Genomic DNA, 20,353 nt, shown 5'->3' on the forward strand with positions numbered 1-20,353 from the left:
TCTCTACTAAAAATACAAAAGAAAATTAGCTGGGCGTGATGGCGGGTGCCTGTAGTCCCAGCTACTCGGGAGGCTGAGGCAGGAGAATGGCATTAACCCAGGAGGCAGAGCTTGCAGTGAGCCGAGATCATGCCACTGCACTACCACCTGGGCGACAAAACGAGACTCCATCTCAAAAAAAAAAAAAAAAAAAGCTAGTTATAAGCAAAATTCTAGTGAACAGCATTGGTGCAATGTATTATGAAGAGATCCTATATGAGAATTTAAACAAGTAGGCCAGGTGCGGTGGCTCACGCCTGTAATCCCAGCACTTCGGGAGGCCGAGGTAGGCGGATCACGAGGTCAGGAGATCGAGACTATCCTGGCTAACACAGTGAAACCACGACTCTACCAAAAATACAAAAAAAATTAGCCAGGCGTGGTGGCAGGTGCCTATAGTCCCAGATACTCTGGAGGCTGAGGCAGGAGAATCGCTTGAACTGGTGGGGCAGAGGTTGCAGTGAGCTGAGATCGCACCACTGCACTCCAGCCTGGGCGACCGAGTGAGACTCCATCTCAAAAGAAGAAAAAAAGAATTTAAACAAGTAGGTCCTCTGAGCTAGATCTTACTATGAAAAGTTTTAGTAATTTTGTATAAGATTAGATAAGCACAACAGTGTACATTTAATCACAGTAGAGAAGTGGAATGAAATGCACTTTATCAATAATCTTCAAACTGGGGTAGGATACCTTCAAGGGATATGAAAACTTTCTATGGGGTACAGAAATAGGAATCATTTCAAAGGAATCAATGTCTATATTCTCCATTTTCTACTCTTTCCAAAAATTGAGTGGGAACTCACATGACTTCATAACATCCCTTCTCTCACTTTATGAAATGAAAGCACATCTCAAATGGTATGCACTCTGGGTTCCATAAATCAAGTGGAAGCCTTTTTTTGATTGATTAATCAAGTTACCACAACCTATGGGGAATTTCTCTGTTTTCTGTATGTTATGGATGAAAAATTGGTAAGGATGCCAAACTTTGGCCCATGTTAGGATGTTTTTAATGTAGATATATATGGTAGAATGGGGTGGTGGGACTAATAATGATTTTCATTTAAGGACTGTGCCTCCTCCACGCCCTCAGATATTGTTAATGAATATGTGCACTTAAGGAAAGTACACTAAGAGCAAAGGAAGGAAAGCATTAATAAGAAATATTGAATGCTGGCCAGGCACGGTGGCTTACGCCTGTAATCCTAGCACTTTGGGAGGCTGAGGTGGGTGGATTGCCTGAGCTCAGGAGTTCGAGACCAGCCGGGGCAACATGGTGAAACCCTGTCTCTACTAAAAGTACAAAAAATTAGCTGGGTGTGGTGGTGTGTGCCTGTAATCCCAGCTACTTGGGAGGCTGAGGCACAAGAATCGCTTGAACCCGGGAGGCAGAGGTTGCAGTGAGCCGAGATCATGCCACTGAACTCCAGCCTGGGCATTAGCAAGAGACTCTGTCTCATAAAAAAGAGAAATATTGAAGGCTTACAGCAATCCTTTCCTACATTTAAGAATAAGAAAGTCTTAGCCATACTCATTACCTATTCCCTGGGCATGTCATTAGCTAGAAAGCAAAGCTTTTTGGAAAAACCAAAGCAGTAAAGTTTACTGGTACCAACTTTTTAAAATGTAACTGAAATATCTGTTGGTGCTACCAGATTTTTCAAAACACAATAGATGAAACTCACCAATAAGATTTTCACCTAATTTCTTTCAGATTAGGTGGTATTAAGCAAAGTATGTAAATCCTGTTTTATTAAGTAAATATAATGAATTATTTATTCCAATTATAATCAATCCTAATCATAAAATGTTTCAAAAATTCCCACCTCCTTTTAAAAAATAAAAGGACAACTCTTATACCATTTAATTTATCCCAGTATATACCTTTCTTCATTAAATGAAGAAGGAAAATGTGATCATGGTTCATCTCATTATGGTGTTTTACCAGTACATTTTGTTTGTTTAATTATTATCAAAATTTAAAATATCTTTCCATCATTTGATCAATTGTATACTAGTAGTTATTATAATGATAGCCCAATCCAGAAGATTTTTAATTAGAGCTTTATGATCATGAGTTAAAGATAAAAATAAAAAGTTTAAAATCCCAGCTTATGCACAGTTTTTTATTGTAAGCTCATTCTACATGTATTCATTGAGCACCTCCTTTGTGCTAGATACTTTATGAGTTTCTTGGCTATGTCAGTGAATAAAAGATATGCAGGTGCGCGCGCGCGCGCACACACACACACACACACACACACACACACACACACACACACACCTGGTCTCCTGAAATTTACATTATGGGGTGTAAGTAAGCAAAGTGTGATATGTGCTTTGGAAAAATGAGTAAGTAAAGCAGAGTTAGAGGTTAGGAAGTAGGGGCTTGTAAGAGAAGTGATATAGGGGATTGCAATTTTAAATAGGGTGGTAGGGAGAGATTGTGCTGAGAGGGTGATATTTGAGGAAAATTTGAAGAATGCGGGGATGTTCCATGTGGCTGTCTGGGGTTCCAGACAGCAGGAACTGTAACACAAAGACTCTAAAATGGGAGACAGAAGAGCAGTAAAAGGAAGATATCTGGCATTGTGAGGAATAGCTAGAAGACCACTGTGGGTGGAATAAATTCAGGAAGCACAGCAAGAATAGTCAGGGAAGTGTGGTGTTGGGAGGAGACCAGAACATGTAAGGCCTTGTAGAGGACTTTGTCTTTTATTATGACTAAAGTGGATGGCCATTAGAGGAATACAGAGGCATGATATTATTACTCAACTTCTGTATAGGGAATAGATTCCAGGGGGCTACAAGTATAACAGAAAGCGTTGTTAGGGGCATTTAGGATATCGTGGTGGCTCATACTGAAGTCACATAAGAGGAAATGTTAAGAAATGTTGGATTCAGGATATATATTTAAGGTAGATCCAGAAAGATATTGTGATATATTGGGATGTGCTATGTGAGAGTAGGAGAGGACTCAGGAATATCTGTAAGGTTTTGGTTCTAAGCAACTAGAAAAAATGGAGTTGCTATCAACTGAGATGGCAAAGGCTGCAGTGGAGCAGCTTTGGAAAGAAAGATTAGGAATTTGATTATGGATATGTTGAGTTTGAGATGTCTATTAAAATCCAAAGGGAGCTGTTAAATAGACATTTGGATAATCAAGTCTGGGGTTTAGGAGAAATGTATAAGCTGGCAATTTAAATTTGGGAGCCTTCGTCATAGAAACAGCATTTAAAGCCATGAGACTGGAAGAGATTATGGACAAACTGAGTAGATAGAGAAGAGAAATGGATCAAAGACCAACTCTTAGGATACACCAACATTAAGAGGATGGGGAGAAGTCAAAAAGGCCTGAGACATAATGACCAGTAGGGTCCTAGGATAACCAAGAGAAAAAAAAAAAAGCAAAATAAGTGAATAAAATGTTTCATGGATGAGGGAGTAACTTAAAAAGTTGCTGTTGCAAAAAAGAGCAAAGGATTTTGCTGTTGCAAAAAAAGAGCAAGGATAGCTGGTGCAGGAAGTAAAGGCCAAAAATACATTTATTCTGAAGATGGTAGAAATAAACACCATGCTCATGTGTTGACAGAAGTGATCTTCACTCTTTGTAAGAAATAAAACAAAACAAAAATGACAAGATAGGAAAGACAAGGGAGTATTTCTGGATCTATATTCTTGAGTGGGTGAGATGGGATAGGATCTACTACACAAGTGGATAATTTTACTTTAGATCAGAGCACGAATAGTTTATCCATGGTAACAGGCAGGAAAGGAGAATGGGTGCAGAAAACAATTTGTGGAATTTATCCTTTAATTGTGTCAATTTTCTTACAGGAGTAGGAAGTAAGTTTGTCTACTTTGAATGAGGATGCAGAGGAGGTGCTATGACTTGAGAGATACAGTGGGATAATAGTCATCAATGGGAGCAGAAGAGAGAGTGGATTAAGGATGTACTGTATGATTGCTGAGCAACATTCAGGGTAAAATTAATCATGAATTTGAAAATACTTAACACTCAGAGCTTTATAGTCATAAAGAAAAAATAAAATGTAAAATTCCACTTAAAATGCATGTTTTTGTTCTAGATTCATCTAACAAATATTGAAGATTAGTCATAAATTCAAAGTCACTGTGGTTGTATAGAAAATATGGTGGGTGATATATCAGTCCTCTATTGTCACAGAGGGGCTGCATAACAAAAATATCACAAAATCTCTGCATAAAACAATACATATTTTCATTTTATCTTATTGAATATTGAGAAACTATAATCGTATATATTTCTGGAGTGCAAAGTAATGCTATGATAGATGTATATAATGTGGAATTATTAAATCAAGCTAGTTAATATATCACCTCAAATACTTAACATACAATGTTATGTACCCTTTGACCAACATCTCAGTTTATTTGTTTTCTTGCTATTGAGTCATTTGAGTATCTTATATATTTGGGATATGTGGCTATATATATCTTTTTGATATTAACCCCTTCCCAGGTTATGGTTTGTAAATATTTGCAAATATTTTCTCCCATTCTCTCATTCTCTCTCTCTCTCTCTCTTTTTTTTTTTTTTTTTTTTTGAGACAGTCTTTCTTGCTCTGTTGCCCAGGCTGGAGTGCAGTGGTGTGATGTTAACTCACTACAGCCTCCACCTCCCAGGTTCCAGTGATTCTCCTGTTTCTGCCTCCCAAGTAGCTGGGATTACAGGCACCTACCAACACATCCAACTAATTTTTTGTATTTCTTTAGTAGAGATGGGGTTTTGCTGTGTTGGTCAGGCTGGTCTTGAACTCCTGGCCTTAAGTGATCAGGCCTCCTCTGCCTCCCAAAGTGCTGGGATTACTGGCCTGAGCCACCACACCCAGCACCATTCTGTCATTCTTTAGGTTGCCTCTTCACTCTGCTAATTGTTTTCTTTGCTGTGCAGAAGCTTTTTACATGATGTAATTTTTTCTGTCTGTTTTTGTTTTTGTTGCCTGAGCTTTTGGGGTCAAATGCAAAAAAATTATTGCCCAGATGAATGTCATGTCATTTTTCCCATATGTTTTCTTCTAGTGGTTTTGCAGTTTCAGGTTGTATGATTACATCTTTAATCCATTTTGAAGTTTTTAAAATACAGTGTGAGATAAGGGTCTAATTTCATTTTTCTGTATATGGATATCCAGTTTCTCTGACATCATTTATTGAAGACACTCTCCTTTTCCCATTATGTATTCTTGGCACCTTTGTTGAAAATCAATTGACTGTAAATATGTGGTTTTGTTTCTGGGCTTGCTATTCTTTTCCATTGGTCTGTGTATCCATTTTTATGCCAGTACCATGCTGTTTTGATTACTATGGCTTTGCAATAGTATTTGGAGACAGGTAGTACAAAGTCTCTAGATTTGTTCTTTTTGCTCAAGATTGCCTTGACTATTCATAGTCTTTTTTGGTTCTATATGAATTTTAGCATTGTTTTTCCTATTTTTTTTTGAAAACTCACATTGGAATTTCCATAGGGATTACGTTTAATCTGTAGATCACTTTGGGTAGTATGAACATTGTAATAATGTTAATTCTTCCAATCCATGAACATGGAATATATTTTCATTTTTTTATGTCTTCAATTTTTCTCATCAAAGTTTCATAGTTTTCAGTATACAGATTTTTCTTTTGAGACAGGATCTGGCTTTATTGCTGGAGTGCAGTGGCACAATCTCAGCTCACTGCAGCCTCTGCTTCCCAGGCTGAAGCCATCCTCCCACATCAGCCTCCCAAGTAGCTGGGACCACAGTCACACACCACCACTCCTGACTAATTTCTGTATTTTTTGTACAGACAGTGTTTTGCATACAGATATTTTACCTCCTTGGTTAAATATATTTCTAAGTATTTTATTCTTTTTGATGCTTTTTTAATGAAATTGTTTTCTTGATTTATTTTTCAAATAGTTTGTTGTTAGTGTATAGAAATGCTACTGATTTTTATGTGTTGATTTTATATCCTACAACTTTATTTGTTTATTAGTTCAAACAGTTTTTTGATGGAGCTATTAGGGTTTTCTGAATATAAGAGCATGTTATCAGCAGTGACAGTTTCACCTCTGCCTTTGCTGTTTCGAAGCCTTTTATATTTATCTTGCCTAATTACTCTGGCAAGAACTTTCAGTACAATATTGAATAGAAATGATGAGAATGGGCATCATTGTCTTGTTCCTGATCTTAAAGGAAAAGCTTTCAACTTTTTACCATTGAATATGATGTTATCTCTGGGCTTGTCATATATGGCCTTTATTGTGTTGATTTCTAAATTTCTAAACCTAATGTGTTGAGAGTGTTTATCATAAAATCATGTTTAATTTCTTAAATGCTTTTTCTGCATCTAGTGAGATAAATATATCATTTTTGTCCTTTATTCTGTCAATGTGATGTGTTACATTTGTAGATTTATGTATCTTGAACCATCTTGCCTCCTACGGGTAAATCCTACTTGAATATATTGAGTGATCCTCTTAATGTGCTATTAAATTTGGTTTGCTGTTATTTTGTTGAGGATTTTTGTATTTATATTTATCAGGGTTATATACTGGCCCATAATTTTCTTTGCTTCTAGTATCCTTGTCTGACTTTGGCATCATTGTAATGCTGGGCTCAAAAAGAGTTTGAAAATAATCCATCTTCTTCAATTTTTTGGAAGATTTTAAGAAGGATATGTATTAGTTATTTTTACACTGTTTGGTAGAATTCATCCATGAAGCCATTGGGTATTAGATGTTTCTTTGATCGGGGACTTTTTATTACTGATTCAATCTCTTTACTTAGTATTGGTCTGTTCAGATTTTCTTTCTTCATGATTCAGCCTTGGTAGGTTGTATGTGTCTAGGAATGTATTTCTTCTTGATTATCCAATTTATTGCATATAATTGTTCATGGTAATCTCTTATAATCCTGTGTATTTCTGTGATTTTAGTTATAATTTTTTTCTCTTTAATTTCTGATTATATTTATTTGAGTCGTCTCTCTTTGTTTATTTGTATTTATTTATTTATTTATTTATTTTTTGAGATGGAGTCTCGCTCTGTCACCCAGGCTGGAGTGCAGTGGCGTGATCTTGGCTCACTGCAAGCTCCGCCTCCTGGGTTCACGCCATTCTCCTGCCTCAGCCTCCCAAGTAGCTGGGATTACAGGTGCCTGCCACCATGCCTGGCTAATTTTTTGTATTTTTTTAAGTAGAGACAGGGTTTCACTGTGTTAGCTAGGATGGTCTCAATCTCCTGACCTCATGATCCACCCACCTCGGCCTCCCAAAGTGCTGAGATTACTGGCGTGAGCCACCGCACCTGGACTTCTCTTTATTTTTTAGTCTAGCTGAAGATTTATCTATTTTGTTTATCTTGTAAAAAAAACCAACTCTTGGTTTTATTGATTTTTTCTATTGTTTTTCTAATTTCTATTTCTTTTATTTCTGCTCTGATTTTATTTCCTTCCTTCTGCTAACTTTGGGTTTAGTTGTTCTTTTTCTAGTTCCTTAAGGCATAACGTTAGGTTGTTTATTTGAGATTGTCTTTTTTTATATAGGCACTTATTGCTATAAATGTCTCTCTTAGAACTGCTTTTCCTACATCCCATAAGTTTTGGTATGTCCTGCTTCCATTATCATTTTTTTCAAAAATTCTTTTTATTTCCCTTTTAGTTACTTTTTTGATCCATTGGTTGTTGTATTAGTTCATTGTCACATTGCTGTAAAAAATGCCTGAGATTGGATAATTTATAAAGGAAAAGGGTTTAATTGACTCACAGTTCCACATGGCAGGGGAGACCTCAGGAAACTTACAATAATGGCAGAAGGGGAACAGGCATGTCATATATGGCAGCAGGTGAGAGCAAGTGAGTGTGTGAAGGAGGAACTCTCAGACACTTATAAAACCACCAGATCTCATGAAAATTCACTCACTATTACAAGAATAGCATGGGGGACATTGCCACCATGATTCAGTCACCTCCCACCATGTCCTTCCCTCAACATGTGGGGATCATCAGGATTTTAATTCAAGATGACATTTGGGTGCAGATGCAAAGCCTAACCACATCATTCCACTCCTGGCCACTCCAAATCTCATGTCTTCACATTTCAAAACAAATCCTGCCTTTCCAACAGTCCTCAAATGTCCTTTTTTTTTTTTTTTTTTTTTTTGAGACAGAGTCTCACTCTGAAACCCAGACTGGAGTGTAGTGGCATGACCTCAGCTCACTGCAACTTCCACTTTTCGAGCTCAAGTGATTCTCTAGTCTCAGCCTCCCTAGTAGCTGGGGTACAGGCATTGGATAATTGCTCCCATTCCAAATGCAAGAAATTGGCCAAAACAAAGGGGCTACAGGCCCCCATGCAAGTCTGAAATCCAGCAGGGCAGTCATTACATCTTAGGGCTCCAAAATGATCTCCTTTGACTCCATGTCTCACATCCAGCACGTGCTGATGCAAAGGGTGGGCTCCCATGGGCTCAGGCACCTCCATTCTTGTGGCTTTGCAGGGTACAGCCCACCTCCCAGCTGCTTTCACAGGCTGGCATTGAGTGTCTGTAGCTTTTCCACATGCACATGCAAGCTGTCGGTTGATCTGTCATCCTGGGGTCTGGAGGATGGTGGCCCTGTTCTTACAGCTCCACTAGGCAGGACCCCAGTGAGGACTCTCTGTAGGGGCTCCAAACCCACATTTCCCTTCTGCACTGCCTTAGCAGAGGTTCTCCATGAAGTTTCCACCCCTGCAGCAAACTTCTGCCTGGACATCCAGGCATTTCCATACATCCTTTGAAATCTATATGGAGGTTCCCAAACCTCAATTCTTGGCTTCTGTGCACTCACAGGCCCAACACCACATGTAAGCCACCAAGGTTTGGGGCTTATACCCTCTGAAACAACAGCCTGAGCTGTACATTGGCCCCTTTTAGCCATGGTTGGGATGCAGGGTGCCAAGTCCCGAGGCTGCACAGAGCAGCAGCAAAGCCCTGGGCTCAGCCCATGGAAACATTGTTTCCTCGTAGGCCTCTGGGCCTGTGATAGGAGAGGCTGCTGTGAAAGCCTCTGAGATTCCCTGGAGACATTTTCTCCATCATCTTGGCTATTAACACTTGGCTCCTCATTACTCATGCAAATTTCTGCAGCCAGCTTGAATTCTTTTCTGGAAAATGGGTTTTTCTTTTCTACTGCATGGTCAGGCTGCAAATTTTTCAAACTTTTACACTCTGCTTCCCTTTTATGTATAAGTTCCAATTTCAAACCATCTCTTTGTGAATGCATAAGACTTAACACTTTCAAAATCAACTAGATCACCTTTGTAATGCTTTGCTGCTTAGAAATTTATTCTGCCGGGTACCCTAAATCATCTCTCTCAATTTGAAAGTTCCACAGATCTCCAGGGCAAGGGCAAAATGCTGCCAGTCTCTTTGCAAAAGCATAGCAAGAGTGACCTTTGCTCCAGTTCCCAAGAAGTCCCTCATCTCCATCTGAGACCACCTTAGCCTGGACTTCATTGTCTACATCATCAGCAGCATTTTGGTCAAAACCATTCAACAAGTCTCTAGGAAGTTCCAAACTTTCTCACATCTTTCTGTTTTCTTTGGAGCCCTCCAAACTGTTCCAACCTCTGCCTGTTACCCAGTTCCAAAGTCTCTTCCACATTTCTAACTATCTCTATAGCAGCACCCCACTTCTAGTACCAATTAACTGTATTAGTTCATTTTCACACTGTTATAAAGAAATACCTGAGACTGGGTAATTTGTAAAGGAAAGAGGTTTAATTGACTCACAGTTCCACATGGCTGGGGAGGCCTCAGGAAACTTACAATCATGGCAGAAGGGGAAGAGGTATGTCTTACATGGCAGCAGGTGACAGAGAGCCAAGGTGTGAAGGAGGAACTCTCAGACACTTATGAAACCATCTTGTGAGAACTCACTATCAAAAGAACAGCATGGGGGACACCATCCCCATGATCCAATCACTTCCCACCAGGTACCTCCCTCAACATGTGGGGATTACAGGGATTACAATTCAAGAGGAGATTTGGATGGGGACACAAAGCCTAATCATATCAGTTGTTCAGAATTATGCAGCTTAATTCCTACATATCTGTGAATTTTCTAGTTTGTGTCCTGTTATCAATTTCTAGTTTCATACAATTGTGATCAGAAAAGATGATAGGATTTCAATTTTCTTAAATTTGTTCACACTTGTTTTGTGGCCTAACATATGATCTATCCTGGAGAATGTCCCATGGGTGCTTAAGAATAATGTATATTTCATTGCAGTTGAATAAAATGTTCTGTATATGTCTGTTAGGTTTATTTGGTCTAAAATGTAGTTCAAGTTCAATATTTTCTAATTAATTTCTGTCCAGATGATCTGTTCATTATTAAAAGTTGGAGTATTGAGGTCCTTCACTACTATTGTATTATTATCTCTCCTTTCACATATATTAATATTTGCTTTATATATTTAGGTACTCTGATGTTGAGTACATATTTATTTACGATTGCTATATTCTCTTGATAAATTGACCCTTTTATCATTATATAATGACCTGCTTTGTCTCTTCTTACAGTTTGACTTGAAGTCTGTTTTATCTGATATAAGTATGGCTACCATTGCTTTCTTTTCATTTCCATTTGCTTATAATATTTTTTTCCTATGCCTTCACTTTCAGTCTGTGTCCTGAAAGGTGAGGAGAGTTTCTTATAGGCATCATATAATTGGGTCTTATTTATTTATCCATTCAGCTACCATCTTTTTGTTGGAGAATATAATCCATTTATATTCAAAATCATCAATCATAAGTAATGGCATACTACTGCTATTTTGTAATTTGTCTTCGGTTGTTTTATTTTGCTTTTTTCTGTGTTGCTTCCTTTGTGGTTTGATGGTTTTCTGTAGTGGAATGCTTTTAATCTTTTCTATTTATTTTTTCTGTATCTGCTATAGAGTATTGCTTTGTGGTTATCATGAGGCTCACATAGACATTGTATACGTATAACAGGCTATTTCAAGCTGATAACAAATTAATTTTGATCTTACACCACAATTCTACATTTTTACTCCCCTCTGCCATTTTACATTTTTGATGTCAAAATTTATATTATTTTGTAAACTGTCTTCTTTGACAATTTATTTTAGCTATAGCTGTTTTCATAGATTTGTCGTTTAACCATCATACTAGAGATGAAATTGCTTTACACACCACTATTACAGTCCTAGAGTATTCAGAATATGACTCTGTATTACTTATACCATGAGTTTTATGCTTTCTTTTGTTTTATGTTATTACTTAGCAGCATTTTGATTCAGCTTAAAGAATTTTTTTTAGAAATTCCTGTAAGAGGCAGGCTTAGCGGTGATGTACTCCATTACCTTTTGTTTGTCTGGGAAAGTTTTTGTCTCTTCCTCATTTATAAAGGACAGCTTTTCTGGGTAAATATTCTTGGTTGGTAAATTTTTCCCTTCAGCTTTGTATCATCCTGCTCTCTCATGGTCTGTAAGGTTTCTGCTGAGAAATCTGCTGATAGCTTTATTTGAACTACCTTGTATATGATATGTTTCTTATCTCTTCCTGTTTTCACAATTTTTTCTTTTTCTTTGATTTTTGATAGTTTGATTCTTATGTGTCATGGTGAACTCCTCTTTAGGTTGAATTTGACTGGAGATCTCTGGGCTTCCCATACCTCAATATTTGTGCCTTTCCCAAGATATAGGAAGTCTTCAGCCATTATTTATTTAAATAGTTTTCTGGCTTCTTTTCTCTCCTGTTTCTGGAAATCCTATTCTATCAACTTTTTACCTCTTGATGATGTCTTATAATTTCTGTAAGCTTTCTTCCTTCTTAATTTTTTTTTCATTTTGGTCTTCTGCATAGATGATTTACAGTGTTCTATCTTTGAGTTCATTGATTCTTATGCTTTATTGAGCCTACTATTGGAGTTATTTTGTTGCATTTTTTAGTTCAGTCATTGTATTCAGCTCAAAAATTTCTATTTGTTTTTTTTAAATTGCTTCTATTTCATTGTTAAACTTCTCATTGATTTCACATGTTTTCTATTTGTTTAATTTTCTATGTGTATGTTTTTTGTTCACCTAACTTCTTTAAGAAGATTATTCTGAACTCTTTATCAGTCATTCCATAGATCTTCATTTCTGCAGGGTCTATTTTGGGGGCTTTATTATTTCCTTTTGGAGGAGTCATGATTCCCTTATTTTTGTGATCTTTGTGTCATTGTGTTGGTGTCTGTACATTTGAGGAGACACTCACCTCTTTCACTTTTACATGTTATTAAGCAGAAATAGACCTTCACTGTTTCATGTAGCCTGTGATTCTGGATGGGCCAGCTGATAAGAACCCTGGGCAGGCAGAGCTTGCTTTTGGGTTCTCTAGATGGCTGGGCCACTGTCTTTGCTCTGAGTTTAGGTGGGGCTGCCGGCTGGATTCTGCAATCGGGCAGAGTTGATGGCTGGACACCACAATTGTCTCTGATTGGGATGGGTCATAGGGTGTATTTTCTGGCCAGGTGGTACCGCTGTTTGCATTCTGCAGTAAAATAGGGTTGCAGGCTAGGCCCTAAGGCTAGGTGGAGTCACTGCTTAGGATAGATGGCAGCAGCCACTATGCTCAGTAGAAATACACAGTTGAGGTTTGCCTCCCAGCCTGTGTAGGGAATTGAAGTGGGCTTTGAGGTTGGGCTGAGCCACTGTTTGAACTCCCAGGTAGGGAAGGTCTAGCCCCTGAACTTTGCCAAAATGCACCATGGCAGTCTCTTCCTCTGGGAAGAGCCTTGGGGTGGTCTCTGAGGCTGAGTCAAGTGCTCTTTACACTTCCATGGGGGCAGATCTATCTTCTGCCCTTTGCCAAAATGGGCTGTGGAGGGTGTCTTTCTCTCTGGGTGGGGCCTTTGGGTAGGGTCAAAGACTGGGCATGAGGCTGGCCATCTAGGGATACAAGCCAAGTAAAACTTCCCACCACTTGTGGGAACAACTAGCTTAGCTTTGCCAGTGTATTATGTATTGGCTGGTACCTCTGATGTGGTGCCACTGCTGGCAGGTACACAGAGCTACAACCAAGATTTCTGTGCTGATCTCTCTGAGCTCTTTTCCTTGCTTTGTTTCTACCTGACCCTAGGTGATCTAGTCATGGCATTACCCTCATTTTCCCCCATGAAGTAAGACTCCAGTGGGCTTCCTGGGAAGCATCTCAGAATACTTTGACAACTGGATATTTGCCTCTAGTTCTCTTTTTCTACTGTAGAAACTGTGGGCCCAGGATTATCCTCTCTGTTTGGTGCTGTGCCAAGTTGGGGAGGTGGGTGACACAGCCAAAGTGAAACTATTTCTCCTACCCTTCTGATGCCATTTTTCACTGGATTCTGTTATCTATGAAGGTGTCTCAGGCTTATTCCCAAGTTTTGAGGTTTTCATAAAGGTGTTCTTGTCTGTGGATAGTTGCTAGTTGAACTTTCTGTAGTGTGTAGTGAGGACTGGGACCTCCTATTCTGCTATCTTGCTTACGCCACTCCCCGAACACATATTTATTTTAGTTCCTGATTCTTTGGTTTTGCTTAGTAGTTTTGCTGAATTAATTTGGGTTTTGGAGATCTCACTCTATGTCGACTGTTAGCACCAAGTCAGCTACAAACTTAACTGATCTTAATAGGCTCTCTTAAATGTCTGGTGCCTTGGCTAGGACAAATAAATATTACAATTAGATAAAATTCTGAGATGAAAATGTAATGAAAACTTGGGACCAAAGATTAAAAGGAAATATTTAGAAAAGAGCTTATTCATTTATTTTTTAAAATAAGTGATAATGTGTATCAAATCTTTATACTATTAAGATTCTTTGAATATGTCTAAATGAGTGAAGTTATAGCTTTATTTCTGAATGTCAGTATTTATAATATACCTAAATTATATTTTTTGCAACAATTTCAACTTCTCATGAACAATTTCAGATATCAAGATCAGGGTCCAGGTTTATTTTTTGCAGATGATTGGCCAATTGAGTCAGTACTATGTATCAGACAAACCATCCTTTTCCTACTGAATTGAGATATCACATTTGTCACTTAAATACTCTGGTTGAGTTTGAGGTTATCTATTCTCTTTAACCTGTTTTTAACTATTTTTAAGTGTACAATTTAGTAGCATTAAGTACATTTATATTGTTGTGGAACCATCACCACCATTTATCTCCAGAACTTTTTCATCTTCCCAAACTGAAACTCTATTCTCATTAAACACTAACTCCCTATTCCCCCTCCTTCCAGCCCCTGGCAGCCACTGTTCTACTTTCTATCTTTATGAGTTTTACTTTCTATCTTTACTAATTCTATCTTTATGAATTTGCATGTTATTCATATGCATGGGTATCCTTTTGTGACTGACTTATTTCACTTAGCATGATATTCATAAGGTTCATCCATGAACCTTACATTAGCATAATGTTATATTAGCATAACCTTGTATTAGCATATATCAGAATTTCCTTCCTTTATAGGCTGAATAATATTCCATTTTATCCATTCATCCATCAATGAACACTTGAGTTACTTTCACCTTTTGGCTATTGTGGATAATGCTACTCTGAACATGGATATCCAAATACCTATTTGAGTCCCTGCTTTCAATTCTTTTGGATATATACCCAATAACTGAAATGTTTTGCCTATTGCCATGCCAATATCATACTTATTTCTTAGCATTTTGTGATGTTTGTTTCCAATTAAAAGCAATCATTTTATTATTTATACTTCTAGATGCTTATTTCTATTAGAAAAAGCTATTGATTTTGTATATTTTGTTGAACGTAATCACCTTATTATAATGATTCCTGTATTATTTACAATATAATTTTATTATAGTTTCTTGGGATTGTTTTGTTGTATTCCCTAGTAGTTTGTTTAAACTTTATATGTGCACACACTTGGTGTTAGAGTTATGCTTACCTTATTAAATAATTAATGGGATTTTCCACTGTGGCCGTCATGGAGGGTCACTGTTCTGGTCACCTCTTAAAAAATAACTTACCATTTGATTGCAAGGAGTGCAGTTAGCTGATAGCCTCCAGCTGTAAGTGCCTTCAGAATCTAAGCTTTTGAGCTGAGCCCATGCTTTTCTTGGGAAGCCACAGCCAATGACTGAGCATGGTGCAGACACAAGGTCCTGGCCATTTCTGTCCAATACCAGACTTTGCTAATGGGCAGCATTTGCTGTGGAGGTGCCATTTGTATAACTGAAACTCTGTCAGATCTGCATGATAATCTGAGGCTCTCTTTGCCCAGTCCTGTTTCCTCCTCATATTATCCTTTTTAGGTGTTGCCTTAGTCTGTTTCCCGTTTATAACAGAATACCTGAAGGTGGATAGTTTATAAAAGAACAAAATAATTTGTTTCTTACATTATGGAGGCCAAGAAGTCCGAGGCTGAGGGGCTGTGTCTAGTATGAACCTGCTTACTGGTCAGGACTCTCTGTGGAGTCCCAAAGCAGCAAATGGCATCACATAGTTAGGGGCTGAGTGTGCTAACTCAGGTTTCTCTTCTCCTTCTTACAAAGCCATCAGTCCCATTCTCATGACAAGCCATTGATCCATTAATCCATTAATCTATGCATTAATTAATCCATTCATGAAGGCAGGGTCATCATGACCCAGTCACCTCTTAAAGGCCCCCCTTTTCAGTACTGCCACATTGGGGATTAAATTTCAACATGAATTTTGGAGGGAACAAATATTCAAACTATAGCAGACCTCTTACACTCCGAATTGAGAGAACTGTCTACAGTTCAAGATTATGACTGATATGCAAAAGATCATATACGGATTGGCAGTAAAACACATTTTAAAATGGACGTGGGGTGTGTACAAAGGTAAATTCCTAATAATTATTATGAAAATCATGCACCCTACCCAAATATCCCAGGAGTAAATGAACCAGTGAATTAATTTGTATCTTATTAACCAGTTCAAATTACTCTTGCCCATTCTCTAAATATATGGAAGTAATTTCTTCTTGCATTGAATAATTCACTTTCACATTCATTTATTTGTTTTAATACCTAGGATGCAGAACAGGTATTATGGATGAATAAATAGAATTCTTAAAAATTCAGATCCTGCTGCTGACTAGATGGGTGAACTTGGGCAAGCTGTTACACCATTCTGAGGCTTATGCATACAGGAAATATTTATCTGCAGGTTCATTTTAAAAGTTAAATATTATGTAAATAAAGTGCCAGGAGAGTGTCTAGCAAATAGTAAGTCCCAAATGTATTCTATAATTTTTTTTTGTTATAAATGGAGTCTCAAGGTCACATTTTAAGTGCAGAGCCACTCATGTACTTGTTTCATTACTCCTAATCTGGAGCTTTTTGTTTCATTATGCTGGTTCTAGGTAAGTAGAAGGATAGGTGAGATGATAGAGTGGTTGGTTGAGGGGACCTCAGAGAAGAGACCTTTAAGAAGGAAGAGGTGATATCTTAACTGAGAATGTTAGGCCAATGTCTCTGGTTCCTTTTGGCTAAAGGCTCAGAAAGGAGAAATGCCCCCAAGCTGGTATTTAATTTATATTTATATTTGAGCAGAAATGCTTCCAAACTGATATTTCATTTTATGTTTATGTTTATATATGATTTACATTTATATTATATGATAATTATACGTTTGTTCAAATGTGATTACTACTTTTTTATGCTATATTGTAAACTGCAAAATTATGTGTTTTTATAAACACATTAAATACAATAAACAATAATGTGTTTTTATAAGTTAATCCCATGTTTTCTTATCCAGTTTATCTCAAGTTGAAGAACATCTGAGGTCAGAAAGTAGTAGTGGATCCATAGGATAAGCATAGTACATCTTTTCCAGGGTGTTAATTTTACTTAAAAATAGTGTAGTAACATAGCATAACTTTTACACTAAAATAAATAAAAGCATATTATGGTGTAAAACAAAATTTACATATTTTAAAATAAAATCTGAAGCTTTGACAAATTTTATGACTATAGAATGATCCTTGTGCTAATGTTCACTCTAAGAGATATTTTGGTGGAATATCTTGAGAAATAGTTGGGAGATTAATAATTTGGGGAAAAATATTTTCTGTTTTTATTCCAGTGTTCTTTTTTTATTTTACAAAGTCGAATTTTTAAAATTTACATTCTTTCTTGTAATCGAATAATCTCTTTAGTTTTAAGATTATCTTGCCAGAAATTTAAGGAAAATAAAAAGTGCTTTGACATCTTCTGGAGCATTAACAGAGACTCAAAATATCATATTTGCTATTCTGTAGGTAATGTGTGTGTGTATATATATATATACATATATATTTTTTCTGATTTATGTTCAAGTAGTTTGAAGTAAAGCTATATTAGTTACATTGTAACATTTTCCAATTGAATTGCAATGACATCTTTTAGATGTTTTGTGAAAGACTGTTAAAATTTCATCAAAGTAAGGGGAAAAATATCAATTTTTCCTTATAGTAATTTTTTTGTAGCTATAAACGTATACCTATTGCTGCCTTATAAAGTTCAACATATCCTCCAGGGGGCACTAGATGCAATAGTAAATGTATTTATGTTATGCAAATACAAATGACGTGTGGAGAAGTAATGAGATGGGAAGGCAGCATTCTGACACCATGGTGGTCATGCTGGAGTCATTGTCGCTGGACAGCATCCTGGTAAATGTGTCTTCCTAGGGATGTGAGTCTAGATCAAGCAGTTTGGCTGGAATGCACTTGGAATCTTAAAAGCTCTTTTGAGTGAGAAATCATCAAGGTAAGATTTGCAGAACCAGTATATATATATGTGTGCGTATATATGTGTGTGTGTGTGTGTGTATATATATGTCTATATCTATACACACATATATGTGTGTGTATATATATATATACATATATATTTTTTCATTTTTCAAGAATTCCCGGTTCATTTCACTCTATACAAGGGAATAGACAAGTAAAGTCATATTTATATATACTCATTGCAACTGTAGAATGGGCACAAATCCTATACAATGCTAAACTGTGCTAAGGATATCTAGGCTGCATGTCCTAAGAGAAAGCATATGTTCAAAATTATGTCATTGAAGACCAGCACACATATATCATTTGTTCAGGACCTAGGACACAGTCTAGGCTGGAGAAACCCTGATTGGGTATTTGAATTCACTCTGGCTGATTCTAGGGTAAACTGTAAGCCTCCAAGGCAGCCTGAGGAGTCCTATATATTCTAAAATATTTGGTTCTAATCCAATATACACCTAATATTTCAGTCCTTCATTGTTTCTAACCTAGTCTATTGATGTGCCATATCTATGTGTCTTTTGCCTCCTTGTGAAGGAAAATCTCTAAATATATTTATAATCACTTTAAATAGCTGTCTAATGCTAGTTGATCTGTACTCACTGCTTATTCAACATCTCAAAATAGAATTGATTTTCTTAGAATGAAACCTGCTCCTTTTAAAGCATTTTCAATCTCAATTCTTGACATCACTGTCTATCTAGCTGTTCAAGGAGGAGGTATATTGTTTTTAGACACCTCTTTCCATTTTAGCTTTCATATCACATTGATCACTAAGATTTACCAGTTTTATCTCCCACATGTCCATTCAGGCCAACAACCTCGTACTTAATGTCCCTGCTTCTAGTCTTGCCTCATTTTCATTAATGCTGTTTGCTAATACCAGGGTGTTCTTTCTAAAAGTAGTTGGACTATTTTTAAGTTTCAGTTCTTTGAATTATACACAATTTGTTACAGGATAAGTTTCAAAAATTTTTAGCAGAGCATACAAGGTGTTTCAGGATCTGTCTCTGGTTGCCTTCAGATCCTCATCTCCTCTGCCCATTCTCCATCCCCCCACATCATGTGTGCACAATGAACTGAATATTTTCATGCAGTTTGAGAACATTCACATATGATAAATTAAATTTACTCATCTTGGGGTAGATTTCTATAAATTTTGACAATTACATATAGTAATGTAACCACAACAGTAATTGAGATACAGAAAAGTTTCATCATCCTAAAAAAGCACCTCATGCCATCCCTTTGTAATAAAGCTCTTTGTAGTCTAAGCTTTAGAGCTGAGCCCATGCTTTTCTTGGGAAGCCACAGCCAATGACTGAGCATGGTGCAGACACAGAGTCCTGGCCATTTCTGCGCAATACCAGACTTTGCTAATGGGCAGTATTTGCTGTGGAGATGCCATTGATATAACTGAAACTCTGTCAGATCTGCATGATAATCTGAGGCTCTCTTTGCCCAATCTTTATCCCCAAGCACTGGTGAATTCTGGTCTGTGTTTAGTCCCTATAGCTTTACCTTTAACAGAATGTCAAATAAATGGAGCTGTACAGTATATAGCCTTTTAAATCTCTTTCACTTAGCACAAAGGATTTAAGATTTATTCATATCGTAGTTCTCAATCATTTATATTTACCCCAAGCAAGACAGTCACTCCCACTAACTTCTCATGTCTTCATGACTTTGAGCATTCTTTGTTTCTGAAATGCCTCGTTAAACTGCTGAACATCTGCTCATTTTAAAAAAATACAAACATCTTCAGCTCATTTGTCATTAAACATGACTACTTCAGGCCAACTTAGATATTATTTTTTCTATAATACTACATTGCATTGCAGTGATTTGTGTAGTTGCTTGTTTCTTCTACTCCAGGGATGGGTAAACTACAGCATGTGGGCTATGTCCACAGGCCAAATCAGATCACTCCACCAATCTGCCCCCCAGCTTTATGTGACAGAAATAGTATGTGGCCTACAAAACCTAAAAGATTTGTCAAATAGCTCTTTACAGAGAAAATTTGGCATCTCCTACTCCACTTGACTATGAAATCTTTGCATCCCCACAATGTAACTATATCAGTTAGGGGCTTGGTTAGGAAAACAGAAACGATGTTACATATTTTAACACAGAAAGTTTTAATATAATGATATGGTTATAAAAATGTTAGAAGGGTGGGAGAAGCATATAGGAAATGTATTAACCAGAGCCCTGGAACCAAAACTCCTATTGTCCTTATAAGAGCTGGAAATCAGCACTTCTGCTTTGCAGCTACCAGAAGTAAACAAAAAAGAATGGCTCCTATCTTCTTTCTTCTTTCTAATCTGATGTGAGTACCTCCAAATGACAGAATCTACCAGAAATCAGTTGGCAATGAAGTCTGAGAAACATCATTTTCAAGTTACTACTCCCAGTAGTTCTAGGGAGAATATAGAGATGTCAGTATGTAGGAGCTGAGTGTCAATGGACTGTATTGGGCACACTGGCAT

The sequence above is a fragment of the Pan paniscus genome, chromosome 13 (assembly GCF_029289425.2).
Source record: "Pan paniscus chromosome 13, NHGRI_mPanPan1-v2.0_pri, whole genome shotgun sequence".
In the NCBI taxonomy this organism is placed as follows: domain Eukaryota; kingdom Metazoa; phylum Chordata; class Mammalia; order Primates; family Hominidae; genus Pan; species Pan paniscus.